The 19690-nt window shown below is 38.6% G+C and overlaps 1 protein-coding gene across 1 annotated transcript in view; it reads right to left on the reverse strand.

Annotated features, from left to right (window-relative positions):
- LOC141286993 (interferon-induced very large GTPase 1-like) overlaps window positions 1-19690 on the reverse strand; it is a 66021-nt gene that overhangs the window by 17844 nt on the left and 28487 nt on the right. The window lies entirely within an intron of this gene.

Consider the following 19690-nt stretch of genomic DNA (forward strand, 5'->3'; position numbering starts at 1 on the left):
GTCACTGTGAGGTCACTGCGCATAGTATTAACATAAAGCTCTCGATAATTTTTGTTTCTGACAGAAGGCTTCAAAAGTTTCAAAGCTGGAGCACTGTTGTTGTTTAAAAAGTTCCTCATGGGCATCTTCTTCTGCCTGCTTCATGAGAACAGACTTAACTTTTGCCAAGTCATTCATGATGACAGCTTTTCTCTGTTACAGCATTTTAATTTGTTGGAGTATCTTAGTATTCAGATCTGAAAAATTGTAAAGTTAGATTGTTATATAGCAAAGGATGTTTTATTTCTGTATAAATAAATAATGTCTAATTGATATATCACATACCAAACAATTACTGGAGGTAAAATGGCTGGTGCACATGTAGCATGTGTGAGCAGTACTCTGCTAAAAAAAAAGACCAGACCACATTGCACATCTAAAAGTATGTAAATAGGCCACTCACCATTTCTGCGGTGTAACAATACCATGCACAACTTTTTCTTCTTCTTTACATGTTTTATGGTGGTTGGAAGACCAGCTTAGATGGTGCATTTACCACCGCCAACTGGACCAGAGTGTAAGTCCGTGCAGCTGAATGGCGGAGTCAGGGATTTTGTTGTTTAGCCATGTTTCGGTGAAAACCAACACACAACAATCCCTTGCCTCATGCTCTGTGGACCGACTGAGTTGAATTAAGTCCAGTTTATTTTCCAGCGAGCGAACATTTGAAAGCATCAGTGTTGGAAGAGCCGGATTTGTGGGGTTAGCCCTTAGCCTGGCTCGTATACCTCCGCGCTTACCGCGCTTCCGTCCTCTCTCGCACCGCTTGTGACGCCGCCTTGTGCGGGGAGCATCAGTAGGTGAGACGGCTTCAGCAGTATGCAGAGGCCTTGACGCTTTTCAGTAGTTGCCGGCGAGAGTTGGTGTTTGTATATGTTGCCGATTTCCAAAAGGCTGTGGCGATCATGAGTGAGTTTTGGAGTACTTTCCCTATGAATTTGCAGTAAATTAACGTTGTTTGGAGACGAACAGACGACATTTAAAGCTGCTGCTGCTGCGTCTGACCGCGCCGCCATCTTGGATATTTTCAATATTTTTAATATCAATATTAATACATATTGATGTATTTCTCAGACACAATCATCAGTGCAGCACTGAATAAAAGAACTGAGAACCAGAGTCGTGGTCTGCGTCGTCCATTGCAATAGGTGACAGTTGTGTGAAACAACGCGGAAGACAACAATCGTTACATTGGCATGGTTGGGCTTAGATAGGCCTTGCATGAATTGCCCAGTTAGGACCAACATAAGATCCTTACAGAGCCCACTTTAAGCCCATATGGGCATTCACGGTTGAATCCTGGAGCAAACCCACTTTAAACCCCTTTAGGCAGGCCCAAATGGGTCTGACATGAATTACCCAGTTAAGACCCTTTACAGGTCCCCCTAAAAGCCCATCTGGGCAACCACAGCTGGCCCCGAAGTGGATCACAGGTGCAAGCCCACTTTAAACCCCTTCAGACTGGTGGGGCCCAAATGGGTCTGACATGTATTGCCCGGTTAAGACCCACATAAGACCCTTACAGAAACCCACTTAAAACCCATCTGGGCATCCATGGCTGGCCCCCGTGTAGATCCCGGGTGCAAACCCAGCCAACATTTGTATGTGGGGTCCATGTGGGTTTGAAATGGGCTGAAAAATGGGCTCTGTATGGGATTGTCCGCGGGTTCCATAATGGCCCCATGTTAACTGCCCACATGGATTTCATATAGGACTACACTTGCCACTAGGTGGGACCCAACTGGGCAACATGCTTAAGACCCACATGGGTCCCAGCTTTAACCCAGCTAAGTTTTGTATGTGGGGCCAATGTTGGTTTTAAATGGGCTGAAAAATGGGCTCTGTATGGGATTGTCCGCCGGTTCCATAATGGCCCCATGTTAACGGCCCACATGGATTTCACATTAGATTGCACTTGCCACTAGGTGGGACCCATCTGGGCAACATGCACAAGACCCATCTTGTTCCCAGATTTGGGTACTACAAGGTTACTACATGGGCTGAAATACGGGCTGTAACTGGGATTGTCTATGGGTTCCAAGCTGGCCCCAGCAATTTATGCATGGGGCCAAGCTAGCTATCATCTGGGTTACATCTAAAAGAATATCAACACCACACAAATAAATTTTAAAGGATTAAAGCACACAGTGAGATTAAAATACTTTCAAATTTAAATTTATTGGAGACACACAAGGACAGTATTTAAATAAGCACATTAATGTCAGATTAAAGGGATAGTTCAAAATTAGTTTTAAAATTTGATGTTCATTTGCTTACTCTTAGGGCATCCAAGATGTAGGTGACTTTGTTTCATAGTAAAACACAAAAAATATTTTTTAACTCAAACCATTACAGTCTGTCAATCATATAATGACAGTCAATAGTTACCAAATCATTGAGAGTAAAAAAAAAAAACAACAACAAAAAAAAAACATGCACAGACAAAACCTAATTAAACACTGTGGATTGTGATGATACATTGAGGTCTTGAGACACATAACGATGGGTCTGTACAAGAAACTGAACAGTATTTATATATTTAAGAAAATTTGATGTTCATTTGCTTACTCTTAGGGCATCCAATATGTAGGTGACTTTGTTTCATAGTAAAACACAAAAAAAATATTTTTTAAACTCAAACCATTGCAGTCTGTCAGTCATATAATGACAGTCAATAGTTACCAAATCATTGAGAGTAAAAAAAACACAAAAAAAACATGCACAGACAAAACCAAATTAAACACTGTGGATTGTGACGATACATTGAGGTCTTGAGACACATAACGATGGGTCTGTACAAGAAACTGAACAGTATTTGTATCATTATTAACCTCTGATCCACCGGAACATTCAGCTGTATGGAGAACGTTCACAATAGCTGACATGTGATGCATCAACATGCTCTGGCAATGTAGTCAAAAGTTTGTCTTTGTAGGTGAAAAGTCAATACTAGCAGATGAGTTCACACAAGGAAATGTAATCTTTTAGTTTTTAATCAGTTGCCAGAATCAGGATAAGCACAAGTAATTACCATTTTGAGAGGCAAATATGCTCATGTAAACTGATGAGTGACGTATACGTGTGAAAGATCACACACGGACTGGGTGAACATTCTCAGGACAGCAGAACGGTGTTAGCATGTGGATCAGAGGTAAATAATAATATAAATACTGTTCTTTTTTTTTTTTTTGCACAGACCAAACTATTTTAAAGGGATAGTTCAATCAAAAATGAAAATGTGATGTTTATCAGCTTACCCCCAGGGCATCCAAGATGTAGGTGACTTTGTTTGTAGTCTGTCAGTCATATAATGGCAGTGGATGGGCACAAACCTTAAAGTGCCCCTATTATGCCATGTTAAAGGTAGTTAATATTGTTGTAATAGTCTCTTAAAACAGGTTTACATGTATGCAAGTTCAAAAAACACTTTAGTTTTCTCAAAAATTAGATTTAATTTTACCCCGTTTCTAAATGATTCGTAAACGACTCCTGTGAAGCAGTTCGAAGAATCAGTCTCTCTAAACCCCTCCTTTCAGTGAGCCCTCACCGCTGTGATTGGTCAGATGGTGCAGTCCTTTTGGATTGGTCTACCGCTTCAGCGCAAAACGAAACGCCCATTGGCATAACTGAATGACAGCTGCGGAGACCTGTTAATGCATAGGGTAAAATCGAGGCTATCTTTTCTATCAATTCGAGCCGGAGTCTGACGATGAAACGGTTGAAGTGGCACATCGACAAGAAACTGTTTTGCAAGCACGACTGGAGCAGGACGTTTCTCAGTGGGTGTCATATTATAACTGTGGAAAGTGCTTGCAATTTGCTTTTGTAAGCAAACCGGACACACCTCTACGTTGTGAACTTCAACACTGTAACGTACAACCCATAACACTGCGTTAAGCCATCGTTTATCATTATCATTACTTAAACTAATAAGGCAGACAGACAGTCAAGCTGCATCAATCACAATTTTTAGACTACATTGCACTCACAGCTGAACAACAGAACTACAGAAACGCAAGTTAGCCGCTTACCAAGACATGTGCGGGGTTGTTACACACCAACGTACACAAAGACGTATTTTGAACGATCGCTAGAAAATACAATCATCAATTATTAATCATACTTACAGGTAGAAGTTCAGAGGAGCAAGCTGGTCCAAATAAACTGGGCACTGATCCATTTTTTAAAACCAAGCGTTTGGTGAATCTCGCGTTGTAACGTTACTCCCCAAGATTGGAAAAACAGTCATCAGTAAAATGACGCGAACACAACACAAGATTGGCATTGGACTGCTGAGGTGTTGAAAAAATTAATGTTAACCACTCATTCTTGGTAGTTTCATCTTTCGGAAGGGCATATAAAACAAATTCACTCTCACAGCGCAGGGCGTCTTCTTGACATGATGTAACGTTAATCCACGTGAAAATGGTAGGCCTACTGTTTGTGGGCGGGCAAGTTGTTCGCGAAATTGAACGTGGGCGGACATTACGCAAATGTGTAGCTCGTGACGTGTGGCCGTTACAGAAAAAAGATTCGAATTGCTGACGACTCGTTTAGGCGAATGTGAGCCGACTCTTTTTTTTGTTAGACAAAAACTTCATTTATAGTGCACTGTCGGCGTCACAACTTTGCAGATAGTTTATGTTCACATACAGCTACATGACACACTACATGAAATATCATATTTGAAAAGGCATAATAGGGGCACTTTAAAAGTAAAATCCAAATTACACCCTGCAGCTCGTGACGATACATTGATGTCCTAAGACACGAAACAATTGTTTTTTTACGAGAAACTGAACAGTATTTATATTTTTTTTTTACCTTTGATACAGAGCCATGTCATTTCAGAGATCATTATCCGTCTCGTTACATTTGTACGCGTTCTGGCGTAGTATACGTAAATGCCAGAAGCGATCTGTCGCATGAATATGACACTCTTTGTTTACACAGTGCACAGAGATTGTTGGTATAGCAGCTATTCAAAATGGTAATTACTTGCACTTATCCTGATTGTTCAAACCGATTTAAAGCAAAAAATTACGTTTGCTTACGCAAACTCATCGGGGACTGCTGACTGTTCACCAATTTCCCCTTATAACGTTTGCGTATACTATGCCAGAGCGCGTACACGTGAAATGAGCCGGAGGCTGAGTTCGCGCTCAGGACAGTTGGACTTGGCTGTGTATCAAAGGTAAAAAATTATATAAATACTATTCAGTTTTTCACAAAAAAAAAAAAACCAAACAAAAAACAATCGTTTCGTGTCTTAGGACATCAATTTATCGTCACGAGACGCGGGGTGTAATTTTGATTTTTTTTTTACTTTTAAAGGTAAAACCAAGCACCAAGCCCATCCACTGTTATTATATGGTTTGAGTTAAATATCTGAAGAAACAAAGTCACCTACATCTTGGATGCCCTGGGGGTAAGGACATAAACATCAATTTTTTTTTGGTGAACTTTCCATTTAAGACCTCAATGTATCTTCATGAGCTGTAGGGTTTAATTTGTTTTTGTCTATGTATGTTTTTTTTTTTTACTTGTTAAGATTTGGTAACCACTGACTGACCTTTAAAGAGCATCTCTTCAAAGTTATAAACCTACTTGTTCAAAATAATGTAACAGTTATTACATTTTCAACCTGTATTTGACCTAATATTTACAGAAAGCTTCGAACATTTGAACAGGAAATAAATTGGAAACAATTAAAAGCAGCAGCAACTATACATTTGTGCTTACAGTGCAGACAGTCACTCGTGCATTCTAGACATGCTCTGTACTCCTCCGTCTCTTGTTCCAATTTTGAGAGATCCCCATCAGCTTCTTGCCAATCATCGCATTCTTCTTAAGAACCTCTGCAAAACAAATTTGTTTAAATATACTGAATATGCAAGATCAAACAACTACAAATAGCATTTTTGTGCTTTACTGAATTAAGGTAATGCTTAAAATTAAAATAATTTTGTTACTTACATGTAAAAACAACATATTAAAGAAAAACAACTATTACTCAGGATAATACTAAAAATAATAATAATAATTCTGAATTGTCATAGAATTGGAGTGTCATTGGAGGGGCATTAGGGAAATCAATAGAGAATTACTGTTCATTCATTCAAACTAATCTAATTAAATTTTTTATTGTTAAAATCAGTTTATGAAGCATGCATATGCAATGTGTTTTAAAGGACCACTACAATTATTGTTATGAGTTAACCATTTAAAAAACAATAATAATAATAACAAAAATGATATATATTTTTTTTTATTATTTAAAGACTTTGTCATTTTACTATTAGGCAGATTCTCGCATTTATATTCTATGTCCATGGATGGAATCGACCAACAAAATAATGCTTAAAGTATTTTTTAATCTTATTAATATTATTAATGCTGATGATTTATGAGTGCATTTAAAATAGAAATTTTAAAATATTCTTCTTTGTGCCGTTGGAAAACAAATGAGTTGATCACAAATGTGGGCCATTCTTAAATTTCCAGGATGGATCGACTTAGGGGTTACAGTTTTAATAACATAAGTTAGAGCTGTTAAAAAAGGGGGTAATTACCCTGATAAGTTAGAGCTGTTAGATAAACTAAAATACTAAAACTTTTTTTTTTACTACCTGAAGATTTAACAAAAAATATATATAATAATAATAATATAAAAAAATAAAATAGCATGTAATTGTAGGTTCTGGCAAATTCATTTTTCATAGTACATAGTACAAATAGTTAATAAATCCATAGCAGAAGTTATAGTGGAGTGTAGCAGATAAAGAAGAGCCCTCCACTATATTGCCAGCAATAAGCTGAATCCTCAGTCGGTCTGGGGTGGGCTGATAAGTCCTTAAAAATAAAGATTTCACTTTTAAAATTCTTTTAAACTCTTATGCAAAATGTTTTTCAAACGTACCAACATTTGCCACAATAAATCATTCCGAAAACATGAACAGTCAGCTTTTAAAATGTTAGTTTTTTATATAATTAAAAAAAAGAATATGCCTAAATCATGACAATCCAAAAATAAAAAATGTGAATCCCCAAAGACACTGGATTCACAACAATAGACTCTTTTTATAAATGTATCATAACAAGGTAAACACAATTGTAGCTTAAAAATTAGTGCACTCAAATCAAACCAAAACTTATCATAATTTTACCTGCAGCTGCATTTATCCCATTTGAGGCTCATGAAGGACTCATAATATTTTTGTATTTTCGGAGAGCATGTTCTCCGTATTTGTTACCTCAGATGAAGAAAGACAAAATAATAAAAAAAGTTAATCATATTGATAATCAGTGGGGCAAATGTCTCACAAATGTATTTTTTTGAAGAACCATACTTTTAACTTTATATTTTAAAAGATTAAAAATTAAAAATAATGTTATTGGTAGCAGTTTGTGTTTTTGTAGTTAGATTCCTGTGTTTCCGAGCTTTAAGTAGCACTTTCATCACTTACTGTACTCATTGCTGCTTCTCATGCATTACGTTTAAATTAGCTGACAACATTTGTAGCCTATCTATAACACACAGCAATAGAGATCGCTAAGACATGTGACTAAATGGGCGGCTACCTCTTCAGAACGCAAAGAATTGTGGGTATGTTTGGCCCGGCTGGCATAGCAGGCTATAATCTGGCATGAAAATATTGAAAGATTAACATGGAAAACAGAATATAATCCTACAAAATGCAGCGGGCTAAAGAAAACATTGTCGGACCATACCGCCTAAAACTAAATCCTTATGCAAAAACGAGATATGACGAGAAAATAAAGGGAATCAAAGGACTGGATCCTTACGAGCAGAGCGACTGGTCAAGGGACGTCAAACTGTTGCCCAACTTCCAGCACCCATATATATATACAACTATATGATATTAAGTGTTAGTGCATACACACACAAAGTTGCGATAATCAGAACTGTCCTATACAGTGATTCCATTTAAATTGCGTGGGACTCAGCAGCGCACCGGCCAGAGAAGATTCATGGCAATGTGATGCATGCACATGTCTGTAACTTATCACCCACAACCTACCCTCATACATTTCCAGTTCTTTTCTATGGATTCTTTATAATGTAAATGTTTTGATCTAAATGTATTAAAATGTTAAATATGTAAAGAAACAGAAATTAAGTTGGTTGTTACTACTATTCAAATTATGTAATTGAGACAGAATTTCATTCAGTCTTTTGTATATTTTATTTACAGAGATGGCTAAAAATCATTAACGTTACATATGAGAAGAGACATTACAAAATCTTTTGGGAAAAAAAAAAAAAAAAAAAAAACATTTACATGTTAGATGTGAGCATCGTGTATAATTCTAACACGATGGCTTCACAACAATACTTGGACACATATTGGTCAAAGCACAGCACACAACCACAATTTTATCCAGTAAAGTCTTTAATGTTTTTAAAAGAAGTATCTTCTGCTCACCAAGGCTGCATTTATTTGATAAAAACAATTAAAAAGAGTAATATTGTGAAATATTATTCCAATTTAAAACGGCTGTTTTCTATGTGAATATATAGTAAAGTTTAATTTATTCCTGTGATCAAAGCTGAATTTTCAGCATCATTACTCCAGTCTTCAGTGTCACATGATCTTTCAGAAATCAGTTTAATATGACGATTTGATGCTCAAGAAACATTTGTGATTATTATAAATGTTGAAAACTGTTGTGTACAAAATTTTATTAAAATTCTTTGATGAATAGAAAGTTCAAAAGAACAGCATTTATTTAAAATAGAATATTTTCTAACATTATAAATGTCTTTACTGTAACTTTTAATCAGTTTAACTTGATGAATAAAAGTATTGATTTATTTTATTTCTTTCCCCCAAAAATAAAATAAAATTCTTACTGACCCCAAACTTTTGACCAGTAGTGTTTAATGTTACAAAGCTTTAGATTTAAAATAAATGATGTTCTTTTGAACTTTCTATTCATCAAAGATGTTCACTTCAACACTGATAATCATAAATGTTTCTTGATCATCAGATCGTCATATTAGAGTGATTTCTGAAGGATAGTGTGACACTGAAGACTGCTGAAAATTCAGCTTTGATCACAGAAACAATTTGGGTCTCCTTACTGCGGTTATCCATGCCATTCGTCGCCTTTTTGTCACCTCTAAGACATGGCTTGTACATTAATTTTTCCACACTGGAAAACGATAAAAGCATATTCCTTTCTTAAGCTTTAAGCCACTTCTATCGTGAGAACGACTATTGCAGTATATAACACAGCAGGTAGACGGTATCTTGAACTCTTCCCTCCATGCAATCAAGTCTGGCGCCTAATGTTTGTGCCGCGGATTCCCAAAATGCTTTGCGTTCCCCACTGAGAATACGTCATGATGACGACACATTAGCGATCCTTATATCAGGGGCTACAAATATGTGCTAATATCATAGACTGTAAAAAATATGGACGTAGTATCCGTGATGTTACCCGTAGGATTCTGAAGCGCTAATTTGAAGCTCATAGTGGGCGGGATTTGGCCGTCGCCATCTTGGAATCGCGTAATCGCGCGTCACTCCCGGATAATCAAAAATGGGCAAAAAGGCGGGATGTGGGTGGAGCTGGTTGCTGAAACCACGCCCGCCTAGAGTGACAGTGGTCAGCAGCGGCAATCCCCCTGTCACTCAAATGGCCACGCCCTTAATTATGCTGAACTTTAAGGCTTAATATAACTTAAACCGATGAAATTCACCCCCCTCACAGTTGACATGAAGGGCAAAACTAGCTATATAGACCAAAACCATTTTTTGAACCAGGCTGTAAACATACTTTTTTCTGCTGTAAAGTTGGGCATTTTAACATGGTGTGTCAATGGGATTGACTCCCTTTTGCAGCCAGCCTCAAGCGGCCAGTCGATGAATTGCAGTTTCAGTCACTTCCGTCCCTGCTGAAAAAACCAGCATATGCTGGTTAGGTATGTTTTGGTGCTGGGATGCTGGTTTTAGTTGGTTAATGCTGGTCCTTTGCTGGTTTATGCTGGTCCCTTGCTGGTTTATGCTGGTCCTTAGCTGGTTAATGCTGGTCCTTTGCTGGTTTATGCTGGTCATGTTGCTGGTCAAGGACCAGCATAAACCAGCAAAGGACCAGCATTAACCAGCAACATGACCAGCATAAACCAGCAAAAACCAGCAAGGGACCAGCATAAACCAGCAAAGGACCAGCATATACCAGCTAAAACCAGCATCCCAGCACCAAAACATACCTAACCAGCATATGCTGTTTTTTTCAGCAGGGGTGTTGGTTTCAGGAGGGAGACCGGAAGGTTGCCCCTTGGCTAATATGCTAATCGCGATCAGCATCTGGTTTAACATCTTTGATGAGGCAGTACACACAAACATGCAAGTCTTAGTGCGTCTGTTAACTTACCTAATTTGTAATTTACACAGAAAGAACATAACACTAGAAAGACTGAAATATGTTCGCTTACCTGATATCATCAATCTGTTTACAGGACCTCCCAGATCCAGTCCGACCTTCCTCTGTGTTCACATTCAAGCTTTTGTTCTCAGCATGTCACAACGTGAGTTAATTTAAAATAAAAATGTAACAGTCACTTATTCAAATAACCAGGGACAGACCTCGTTATCTTGCTGAACAGAAGCACACACATCACCAACTCAAACTAACGTATTTACTAACCGGTAAAGGCGCGCACAGTTGTCATTGGCCAGTTACTAAGATGACAGTCAGCTTAACCAATCATGATCCCTGCAGCAAGGTTAAACAACCAGCGTGGTAATGGCAAGATTAAGATTTTTTTAATAAATATGTGTGTTAAGTGTTATTTGTAGGCTGTATTATTTTAATAGTTATTCAAAAAGTGTTTTCAGTTTATGAAATAAAAATGCAGTTTTAGCAATTAAAAAATGTTTTTATTAAAAATTAAAAATTAAAAATTTTAGGTCCACAAAATCAAAACAAAGGGCTATTGATTCAAAATACATACACTATAGGCTATAGCCAAAAGTACCCTTCTAATGAACAGTTTTGACTACTTTAGTAATTTCCATGAGTACAAATCTTAATGTTTAAGCATAAAATGATATTCTAGGGAATTGATTTTAATAGCAACAGTTTGGACAGGAGCTTCTTCAGTTCTGATATGACAATGCCTTTGTGTATAAGGCAAGGTTCAAATTGAAATGATTGATTCAGTCAGTGTGGAAGAACTTGACTGGTCTGTTTAAAGTCGAGTCTTATTCCCAGTTGAACACCTCTGGATTGACTTTAAATGCAGACATTGAGCCAAAAAGTTATCACCAAACACCAATGACTTGTACATATCGGTAGCCTACAGTCATTTTTGACAAATCCAAAACTTTTTCAACAGAGATGGAAATACAATTTTTAAATACATTAATTATGTTCCCATGTTTGTTTCCACAGTTTTAGAAGTACATATTTCTGTTTTAAAGAAGGGGTGTCCTGATACTTTTGTCCATGTGGTGTTTGTACAAGTCATTGGTTTTTGGCGATGCGTTTTTGGCTCAAGGTCTTCATTTAAAGTCACTCCAGAGGTGTTCAACTGGGATTAGGACATGGCTTTATGCAGACCAGTCAAGCTCTTCCGCACTGACTGAATCAGTCATTTCGGTTTGAACCTTGCCTTATACACAAAGGCTTTGTCATCTTAAAATTGAAGAGGCTCCTGTCCAAACTCTTTCTATAAAATTAGAAGCACACAATTCCCTGGAATATCATTGCATGCTCAAACATTAAGTTTGTTCTAATGGAAATGACTAAAGTAGTCAAACCTTTTCATTAGAAGGGGGCAAATACTTTTGGCAATAGTGTATCATGTAAAAAAAAAAAAAAACTAACTTTGATTTATAAGTATTTTTGTAAACCCTTTTCAATCATTTAGCAAACCATTTTATAACTTTGATGGTTTGTCATGTGCTGGGACAGAAAATGAAAAAAGCTAATGATACATTTCAGAAACATAAAATTCCATTCTATCTTTCTTTATTTGGGCTATTTTATTTTATAAACTGATGACCTTACAAAATTTAAAAGAATATCTCTAGAAATGCATTTGCCACTCTGACATAAAACTGGTGGAGTTCCACTTAATCAGGGAACATGACAAGCTTCTAGAGGGTTTGATTTCTTCTACCCGTCTCAAAGCCATTACAATCCCAATATTTTATCCCATTGTTTAGAGATAATTAGTAATCTCTAACCTTTTCATAAAATCAGACCACTAAAAACTGACACTTTGAATATGTAATGTCCAATGAGTGTACAGGTCATTTGCCCAATTTCAGATATCAAAAGACATGTGCTATGCAGGACATTTTTGACTACACCCAGGTTTGACCTGGTTTGCCTGTACCAGCTTGGTTCTTCAACTCCAAAATGCTGCTATCATTTCCTCACCTTTAGTTGTAGGCTACCAAACCTGTATTAATTTCTTCTGTGTTATAAAAACAATATACACAAATATTTTGGGAAATTATCTTAACAAAAAGTTTCTGGTCCCCAATGATTTCCATAGCCTTTTTATGTTTTTATTTTTATATCCCAAGATGGGTCCAGCCACTGACTTCCAACATTCTTTAAAATATCTAATTCACTAATAATTTAGATAATGTTCAACAGGAGAAAGACTTCATCCAGGTTTTGAAAATAGAATGAGCAAATGATGACAGAATTGTGAATGATTGTCTTGCTGAGTTTAGTTCTAACTCTAACCAAACACGGCTATAACCAAAAGCTAATCATAATGCTCCAAAATATTTGTAAATTGGACTCAGTCATGTTAAAATCATATTTGGTTAGGCCAAGAGGACCCATGTCCCTTATGAAAATTTATAATGGTTTTACAATGAAAAATATATATAATTATTGTAGTTATTTTTTGGTAACTATTAATTAACTATGTGGGTACCAATTTGACCCCATGTGGGCTCCCTATATGGGACTGATTGTGTTTGCCCGCGTGTTACACAACTGGAATGAATAAGCGGGCCCCATATATATTTTCCCATTCTGAACCCATAGAAACAGTAACTACGTGGGTACTACCTTGACCCCATGTAGGCAGCCTGTATGGGATTGATTGAGTTTGCCCATGCCAAACCCATATGGTTTATCAAAGTGGGCCCCATATGTGTTTTCCCATTCTGAACCCAAATAGATGGTAACTATCAGGGTACTACATTGGCCCAATGTAGGCAGCCTGTATCGGACTGATTGAGTTTGCCCATGCCAAACCCATATGGTTCATAAAAGCGGGCCCCATATGTGTTTCCCCATTCTGAACCCAAATAGACGGTAACTATCTGGGTACTACCTTGGCCCCATGTAGGCAGACTGTATGGGATTTATTGAGTTTGCCCATGCCAAACCTATATGGTTTATCAAAGCGGGCCCCATATGTGTTTCCCTATTCTGAACCCATATAGACGTTAACTATCTGGGCACTACCTTGGCCCCATGTAGGCAGACTGTATGGGACTGATTGAGTTTGCCCATGCCAAACCCATATGGTGTGTCAAAGCGGGCCCCATAGGTGTTTCCCCATTCTGAACCCATATAGACGGTCACTATATCTGGGTACTACATTGGCCCCATGTAGGCAGACTGTATGGGACTGATTGAGTTTGCCCATGCCAAACTCATATGGTGTGTCAAAGCGGGCCCCATATGTGTTTCCCCATTCTGAACCCATATAGACGGTAACTCTCTGGGTACTACCTTGGCCCCATGTAGGCAGACTGTATGGGATTTATTGAGTTTGCCCATGCCAAACCCATATGGTTTATCAAAGCAGGCCCCATTTGTGTTTCCCCATTCTGAACCCATATAGACGGTAACTATCTGGGTACTACATTGGCCCCATGTAGGCAGACTGTATGGGACTGATTGAGTTTGCCCATGCCAAACCCATATGGTTCATAAAAGTGGGCCCCATATGTGTTTCCCCATTCTCAACCCATATAGATGGTAACTATCTGGGTACTACCTTGGCCCCATGTAGGCAGACTGTATGGGATTGATTGAGTTTGCCCATGCAAAACCCAAATGGTTTATCAAAGCGGGCCCCATATGTGTTTCCCCATTCTGAACCCATATAGATGGTAACTATCTGGTTACTACCTTGGCCCCATGTAGGCAGACTGTATGGGATTGATTGAGTTTGCCCATGCAAAACCCATATGGTTTATCAAAGCGGGCCCCATATGTGTTTCCCCATTCTGAACCCATATTGATGGTAACTATCTGGGTACTACCTCGGCCCCATATAGGCAGACTGTATGGGATTGATTGAGTTTGCCCATGCAAAACCCATATGGTTTATCAAAGCGGGCCCCATATGTGTTTCCCCATTCTGAACCCATATAGACGGTAACTATCTGGGTACTACCTTGGCCCCATGTAGGCACACTGTATGGGATTTATTGAGTTTGCCCATGCCAAACCCATATGGTTTATCAAAGCGGGCCCCATATGTGTTTCCCCATTCTGAACCCATATAGACGGTAACTGGCCCATATGTTAAACCCATATGGGCCCCACTTGTATAGCCCATTTTGAGCCCATATGCTCATTTCTCATTAGTGACCCAGCTGGGACCCACATGGGGAGCCCACCTCTTTTGACCCATGTGGGACCTACTTAGCTACCTCAAGTGGGCCCCAGATAAGATGCCCATTTTGGGACCATGCCCACTTGGTACCCATATAGCCCAAGCATAAACCATGTGGGCCCCACATATGCATGTTGGCTGGGAACCCACTTTAAACCCCTTTGGGCAGGTGGGGCCCAAATGGGTCTGTCATTAATTGTCCGGTTAAGACCCACATAAGAGCCTTACAGATCCTACTTAAAACCCACCTGGGCATCCACGGCTGGCTCCCATGTGGATCCCGGGTGCAAGCCCACTTTAACTCCCAGAGGCCGGCTGTATCGCCGGCGATACCAGCTCATTTTTTTTTAGATCAGCGCAAAGGACACTAAAAATGCTCTGTCGGTTTTAGTCATACAAATTAGAGATATACATCATTGGAAACTGTAAAGTGTGTTCTTTTATTTGTGCACACTCACAAGAACAGCAGAAAGTTGTGCTTTTTTATTTAGAATAAAGAAAACAAACAGGGTGATTTCTGTTTTCAAATTAGCCATGTGCTACAAGCGCAGCAAGGACCAGAGTATCTGTACGTGAGGAAACTCCCACAACACCGCAACAAAGCAACATGAATTCAAGTTCATCTTGGTTACAGTTTGTTTCTGAATGAAGATATGCTGTGAGGAATAAGATTTATATTTACCACGATCACAAGAAGGACGCGATGCAACGCAAACCCAGCAGGAGGAGACATTTGCATGAGTAAGTCTTACTTTCATTTTCCTAATAGCTTTCGCTGTTATTTACTTTGACAAAACATGTACACATTTTACCAGTTAGACTTATTCCAAACTAAAATTATCTTTATCAAATGAAACATTATGAAGTACATTATGAAACATTATGAAGTACATTTGATTGCATTGAATCTCTCACGATGCCAGGATATTTATAATGTTCTAGAAAAACGATGTGATTATGACTGTGAGATGCATTTATGACGATATGTTTATGACTATAGAATCATACTTATTTATTTTATTGTATAACAGTAGGGTGTAAAAGTAATATGAGTGCTTACACTGAATGTATGTTTACCTACATCACGTTTATTAGTAATATAGTGCTAAACAATATATATTAGTTTCTGAGATATTACATGTCCTTTTTTACATTAGTACAAATGCTAGAGTCTATGACTGTATACTGACAGATGATACTGATATGATTTTTTTGTTTGTTTTTGTAGTGATCTCAAACCTGCTCAAAAGATGAAACCTGCCCTCTTTCCCTTGAGTCCCTTCAAACTGTTTTTCTTTGAGACCACTAGAAACTTGAGATGTTCAACTACACTGATATTCTAGTGTAAAACAAGTTTTTGACTTTTTTTGTATTTTTTTTAAGGGCATGCAAAATAGCAGGTAAGATTTACTTGTTTCATTTGTTGAACAGAATTCAGAAAAAGTTTTCAGAAATGCCACAAAGTCTGTGCACATCTGTGTGGTTAGATGAGGGAGCTCAATAATGTGTCTTTGACCTTCATTATGTATGTTTTGGTTATACAGTGTAGTAAATAAAATAAAAATAATCTAAAACTCCCTTCTCTAAATCTTCTCACATTGTTTCCTTACCTGCTATAGTCAAGTCAGTCATTGATGGGGCCATTAGGGAGGGCTCTTTTGTCTCTCGGGTGTGAATTGCTAAATATTCATGGGTCATTGCCACACCTATGAATAATCCCTTTCGATCACAAAACATGTTTTATAAAATTTACATCAATATATTGTTTTCTCTGAACGAGTGAACGAGATGATTTTCACATCATTTGTTTGAAAAAATTCTAGCCTACGACATCCAATTATCAAAAGTCTTGTAAATAAATGTCCTATATGTGTTTCATGCCTTATTTCAGTGACTTCAAAACTTTAGATTTTCAATAACCACGCATAAACCTAGTTTTCTCAAAAACACAAACATGCACATTAATGTTGCTTGCATATTATTGTAGCCCAATATGTGCTGATTACAATGTAATCTGACTTTAACCATTCATATGTTTTTAAGATACTGAAAAACGCACAAATGTCAGGGCATGTCAAAACTTCTTCAGGGCCCCAAAACACCCTCAGACCCCAGAGGGTTAAACCCCTTCAGACTGTTGGGCCCCAAATGGGTCTGACATGTATTGCCCGGTTAAGACCCACATAAGACCCTTACAGATCCCACTTAAAACCCATCTGGGCATCCACGGCTGGCCCCCATGTGGATCCCGGGTGCAAACCCACTTTAAACCCGTTGGGCAGGTGGGGCCCAAATGGGTTTGGCATGAATTGCCCAGTTAGGACCCATGCAGTACCCTTACAGGTCCCACTTTTAGTACGTCTGGGCTTCCACGGCTGGCCCCAATGTGGATCCCGGGTGCAAGCCCATAATGGGGCCCACATTTGCCACCTATGAAGCCCTCATCTGGGCCCCACATGTCATTGCTGGTTGGTGCGGGTGAGGGAGCACCGGTAGGTAGATGCTGCAGTTGATGCTGCCGTTTTAGTCCACTTTTTTTTTTTTTTGGTTCGGCAGAATTTGTCCAGTCATGACTCACCAATCATTAGGTGTGTTGTGTAGTGGAGTAACTCATTAGTGAGTCATTAGGTTTGTGCTCCTGTCCGACTGTCAAAGACTAAATTCGGTTCCAGACGGTGGAAACAATCGTTAAAGTCCCCATGAAGAACATGAATCAACGATGATTTGGATGATTTCACCATGCACTTCAGTTTCTCATCAAACGTTCTGTCCAATCAAATGCTCTCTAAAGTCCGTAGCGTCACACCCCCTACACTATAAATAGATGATGAATGGCATGTAGTGCGCAATATAGGCGATAGAGAAGATTCAGACCGTACCTTGTTACTAGGAGACGCTTAACAAATGAAAACAATATGCGTTCTAAAACCGGCTGAAAATATCAAACATGTTTGATATCCCCCAACTGGATAGAATGAAAGTCTGTAGCAAAAAAATCGGAGTCAGTGACCATCATACACTATGCGATTTTCAATGGAATCACCTCAAATCTGCAGACTGGCCCTGACTTTCTTTAGCAGTTAGCGTCAACTTCTCCAGACTGTAAATCGGCAGAAAATCAGGCCAAAAATTGTGTAGTGTATTCCAAGCTTATGTAACCCCTCGCACCCGGTCCGAGTGGGTCTCTTGGCATGGGAGGCGGATGCACTAACAAGGAGGCTAAAGGCTGCAACCTCTAGTGTCGGTCACTAGTGCGTCTCTTGAGATCAGGGGAGTGAGGTTTACCTGCACATCATCTATTAGCTGGCCTCTGTTAACACTTAATCAAACTCCAACTGTCAAAATTAAAATGTAAAATCCCAGAATCTCCTTGAGACTCATTCATGCTTCCCTTCTTTGTTTAAACATTTAAACTAATCTAAGCTTCTATTCTACCTAATATATCTAATATTTATTATCTATTTATCTGGTAACAAATTGCTAAGTCATGCTAGCTCGTTTATTAGCAACACGCTATATGTGTGAGAATTACGTGATATCTGCCTTTGATCTCGTAGGTATATGTTCCACTTTGTGAGGTCAGAACTGTCTGTCCATTTTGACTGCACTGTTTTCAGTTCACGAGTTCAAGCTTACATATAATTAGCCGGAGAATAGTAGTGCATGGTCCGAACCCAGAGTTTCCCCCCCCCCCCCCTTCCCAATAGGAGTAGTAAGAACTCGGAGTGAGGAGATGGGGTGGTGGAGGGGTTACTGATAAACCATCGATTGAATTGAGGTAAGTCAGCTGTATTTAAACCTATGGCGCTAATTGACTTGAGTGAGCACCTCTTGTGATGTTTACGCTAAGTATCTGACGAGCTTCTCCAAAACTGTGTTAATGAAACATCATTTAGCTCTGCTGGTAGCTAAGTGTGTATTGTTGTGATTGGTCGTGGCGTTATCCAATTGTGTACAGTGAGAGTTTCAAATGCATGCTTGGTGCCGCCCCTCGAGTTAGGCAGTTTTCATTGCTCGATGCGAGACCCATAATCTTAATAGATTAGGGTCTGGATTTTTCCAGGCTAGATTTTAATTGTTTTGTCGAACTGTAGTTACACAGGATTCGAACCGGAGCTCTTCACCACTCAAATACATCTCCGTACAGCGTCAGCAACCAAACAAACCTACTGTCTATGAAAAAAAAAAGACTTTATATTAGGTGGCCTTAACTATTATGTACTTACATCAAAAATAAGTACAATGTACTTAATGTGGTCATATTGCATTTCAAAACACATATTGCTTCTATTAAGGTGGGTTATGGGTAAGGTTAGGGACAGGTGGTATGGTTAGGTTTAAAGGAATAGTTCGAGCATTTAAGACATGAAGTTGTATGCAATCCTTATCAGCACTATAGTGTATACACACTGACCCACACTGCGCTCACCTCCCTGGTCAGAGTTCTGGCCGCTGGAAGTTTTTCAAGAAAGAAGTCACGGTTAGTTTCCGGGGCCTCAAAATAGTGTGTTTTTACGTGAAAAAAATATATGCGTTTCAAAGCTTGATTAATTTACATCACAAAAAACACTCCTGACAAAAATCATACCTCAGTTTTAATCGGCACTATATTCTTTCCGTTTCCATCAATCCGCGCTGCTGTCAGTTCGCACGTTCCGATCAGCTGTTGATAGCGCGACTCGCTGACAACATGTCTGACTACGAAACTTCTGATGATGAAACCAATTTTAGCACAATGTCAGACGGAACAGACGATATATATATATATATATATATATATATATATATATATATATATATATATATATATATATATATTTTTTTTTTATATTAGACCTCGTTTCACTTGATTTCCACAGGAGTCTAAACATCAGATTGTTTACTGTACAGTTTAGACATGGGATCTGCAGTCCTCGTGAACTACTGTCTTGCTGGTTTTAGTTTTTCTCTGATGCAACACACCTGACTCAAATCAACGGGTAATTAGCAGGCTTGTACAGAATGTCTCATTTGAGAAAGGTGTCC

This window comes from Garra rufa, chromosome 1 (assembly GCF_049309525.1).
Source record: "Garra rufa chromosome 1, GarRuf1.0, whole genome shotgun sequence".
NCBI lineage: Eukaryota > Metazoa > Chordata > Actinopteri > Cypriniformes > Cyprinidae > Garra > Garra rufa.